This window comes from Nyctibius grandis, chromosome 2 (assembly GCF_013368605.1).
Source record: "Nyctibius grandis isolate bNycGra1 chromosome 2, bNycGra1.pri, whole genome shotgun sequence".
Lineage (NCBI taxonomy): Eukaryota > Metazoa > Chordata > Aves > Nyctibiiformes > Nyctibiidae > Nyctibius > Nyctibius grandis.
Window position 1 is genome coordinate 59,963,352 of NC_090659.1, and position 4,098 is coordinate 59,967,449.

Genomic DNA, 4,098 nt, shown 5'->3' on the forward strand with positions numbered 1-4,098 from the left:
TTCAAACCTAGCAAGTGCAGACAATGCCATTAGGAATAAGTAAAAATAGAAGTTATGTTAAGATTAAGGTGCTGAGAACTAATAGAATAGGAGGACTAGTGGTTATAGGGAAAGACATCCCTTGAATTGGGAAACCAAGATCCAAGTAGGCAGATAAAAGGTTTCTGAGATGGAGAACCTACTAACCTTGGTCTGATAATACAGAAACCTTTGGGGTTAGAGGACCAGCTTAGCCTTCATATCTGTACAGGGCACAACCTTGACACTTGATGGCATAGACTATGCGTATCCATAGGAGTCACAATCTTCCATTTGGTATGCTTTGTACAGGTGACAGCCGCCTGGAGCACATTCTGAAATTACCTTTCCAGACCATGAGTTTCTGCAAATGACACCTGAAATGTGTTTCACATCCAGCATGCAAGACAGATGACAAGGAGCTGGCTTGGTCATGTTCTTGATGTTATCTTGCAGAGCCTTTTGGTGTCATTTAGTACTTTTTTCCCCAAGTCCTTTAGCATCACCTATCTTGACCAGTAACACTGGCTCAGTGAGGGAGATAGAAATGGTCATGCTAAATGACAGAAAATGTGTTGTTAAAGCTGGTGTGAACTGTGAGGGAACACCAAACCCTCATCTTTCCAGGTAAACGAAGATGTGCACCCTGGCACCCCACGGAGATCAGCGATGGAAGGGCTAAGGTAGCAGTGACACACTTAATGTGTTTTACCTTGTGGCACCTGCCCTAAATCATAGCCTCTCCTCAACTCTGTGATCCTGTGCACCAGGCAAATCTGTTAAATTGAATAGCACCATCAAAGCCTGGTAGGGGAAATACATTCCTAGGACAGGAGGGAGACTATGATGCTGCTAAAATCTGAAACATAGGCACCAGAGGAAGGAAGGTGGGGCAGGGACTAGAAGTGTGAGTCTTCTCTTCAAAGCAGGAGACTTGCCAAATCAGTAAAAAGCTGCTGCGCCAGGCTTAAGTATTTCTGAAGACATTGCAGAAGGTTACTCTGAAGGTTACTTCAGCATTCCTGAGGCAGCCCATAACTGTCTTAGCAGACTGAAGCTGCTGGCAGGTGGGTTCACACAGGGATGTTCTCCTGAGGCCAGGGGCACTACGGATATGAATAAAAAAACTGTGTCAGGGAACTTACAGCATTTGGTCATTTTTCCAAGGAGCGTGTCAGGTGTGTTTCCTGAAATCTGACAGGAGACGCTGCAGCAGAAGCATTTTTATCCTACTGTGCTGCTCAGAAAATGTACACTTAAAAAAAAATATCCAAGAGGAACATGTTCAGTTAGAGTTAAAGAAGCACTGCAGAGATTTCAGAACACACCCAAACAAACCACTGAAAAAAGATTAAAAAAAAATAGATTAGGGTAGGACAATAAGGTTCATCTTCCTAATTTCAAAAAGTTTATAAACTAGTTTATGAAACTGCACATTGAAATTGCTGGCCATGTTGGCAAGAAAGTGATTCTTGATCCTGGTAAGATTTGTGCGTGGTTTAAAGGACAGCAAGCAACGATTTCAAGGGAATATAAAAGTCAAGACAGAAACAAGACCTATGTTAACACCCTTGATATATCATCACATATTCTCTAAATACAGTAACAAAAAAGTACCCAGAATCCTGATGCCTCATTACAAAGTATACATAAGGTAAAGATTAAGAGGCAAGTAAGAATGAATTTTAAATATAGCTGCCACAACAAATTATAATTATAATGTCTCAACGTTAATCTCTCTGGCATAGCAAAGACTAAAGAATTACATACTTGCTCACTGAAACAATAATTTTCTTTGTCAAATATTCATCACTAATGTAATCTTTCTGAAGTTTTTTTAAAGCACGTTGCCAATCACCTTTTTTTTGCAGCACAAGTTTTAGTTAAATGTCAGGCATTCCCCCCGCCCGCCCCCGTCAATCAACAAAATCCATTTCCAACATCTATTCTGGCAAACGATCCCAGCACCACTAAGCATCATAAATGGTTTGCTTTCAGGCTAGAAGCCACCTCTATAAAGACAACTTGACAACAGGAAACTACCAGTCTCTGGCACTCTCATATTTCTTTGGGCAAAAAACAAAGTTGCTAGACTACTATACCACTTTTAAAATTTCATTAGCATTTGTAAAAATGAACAAATAAAAAACAAATATATGAGTTTCCTGAAATCCATGTCTTGAAGCCTGTTTACACAAGTAGAGGTCTGATCTCTAACTTCAAATGAAGTATTTTCATGTCTTAAAAAGAAAAAAAAAAGGGAGGGTTACACCATAAATACAAAGAGGAGGGAAAAAAGTAGATATGAAAGTTAAATGAGGAAAATTGAGGGTTAGTTTTTGTATGAAAACAAGGTAGAGTAAGAAAGAAGCCATACCTCAGCCTTCAGACTTACTATGCAGGGCCAGCATTTTGATGTCAGACAGGCATAAGTCTGTACAGAGAGCATAAGACCCAGCTTTTATCTTCTGCTTAATTTCCAAACAGATCAAAAGGGATTTTTTTGGAACTGGCATTTCCCAATGGAGAACTGTAGCTGATGGTCATGCAGCAGCCCATGCTAGGAATAGGATAAAAAGGAGTCAGGTAGGGATTTGGGCACTATGCCAATTCATTGAAAGCAGAAAATTTTGTGGAAACTTCCATATTTAAGTGAACCTCTTTTTGGAAAGGTTTTCAGGTCCCAAAATAGAATTTCTGGTCAAAATACAGCAAAACTCCAGAACAGACAACAGCGTGATGATCAATATATGACTTGGCTGCAAGAGGAGCATGTCCTACCAAAAGCCTGCCGGGTTTCCTGCCAGCTTGGCTGGTGACCTGAAAGGGAACAAAGCTTGCAGTGTCTCCAGGCAGTCCTGCCATCTGGACTGCCTCCACATCATGAATCCTGAGGTCTGTAGGGACTGCAGTTCCAGGAAAGCCCTGCCACAGAGGCGTCTTGCAGGTCACTGTCTCAAGAAGTTCCCTGTGCTGAAGGTCCCAGCTCTCAAGACTGTTTGACTCCTGCTAGAGATGACAGTGAGCAAGTGGTCTGGGAGAATCAGGAGACAAAGGCTGAGTCAAGAATCTTAGTCTTGGGTTTGCAGCTTCCTACAGAAATGGAACAAACAATCTTATTCCTAAATAATGTTACCCCTCCTGTGGAGTGCTTTTTTTCTGAAAAGTCTGGGGTTTTTTAGCAGAATTTCCTGCAAAATAGAAATTCCAACAGATTCTTCTAATTAAATCTAACACAGGCTAAATATTATACTAGGCACCCGTATTGTATTCCTTCTAGTATCATTGTAAAAAAGATGGGGGAACAGGACAGACAGATAAGGAAATTTCATTTGCATAAATAATACTTCTGCTCCTCGTGCAATGCAACAATAGGAAATTATGCCAAGATCAACATACAAATACAATTCAGAAAACTGTTTCCCAATCAAGTGCTTATTTTTCACTACAGTTCACTACAGTCTGCCGTTACCACCATTCTTCCCATTTAGGGTACAAGCATTACAGTCAAAGGCTCTTTTCCTGGGAGTAGTATCTGCAGAATGGATGCAGAATGGACAGGTTTCTGCAGCAGCATGACTTGGGTTTCTCTTCTTTTTAAAAACTAGTCATTGGTTTTCCTAAACATCCCAAGCCCAGCTTTTTAGCTTTCATGTTTACTAAGGAAATTAAAAGCTGCAGTAATCACTTTGTGCTCTTACAAATTCTCTGCAGCCTGATTTTTCCTACTCTTCCTCACTTCCTGAACAAGATTATCGAGGCGTGAAAGCCTACAGCATTCTCTCGCAGAATATAAAATTCTGTTCAAACTGGAAGATGACATGCTTATTTTCTGATTTATATCACTTTCAGACTCAAGTGAAATCACACATTCAAATGAAAATCCCTGCAAAATTGGAGACAGGGTTTAATTGAAATGGGAGTGTGCACGTCCGTTTTGCAAGCTGCCGGAAGCCTTTTCTTCCCACTGTATCCCATCAGGTGCTTAAACTTACAGTCTGTTTGCACATTCATTAAAGTTTTATTTTTGCCTATGTCCTGGTTTGGCCCAAACCAGGCCAATTTTCCTTTCAGTGATTT

At 40.5% G+C, this 4,098-nt stretch overlaps 1 pseudogene; it reads right to left on the bottom strand.

The window, feature by feature from the left end:
- Window positions 1-229: 229 nt before the first annotated feature.
- Window positions 230-573, bottom strand: LOC137660438 (histone H4-like; annotated as a pseudogene).
- Between the last annotated feature and the right edge of the window lie 3,525 nt (window positions 574-4,098).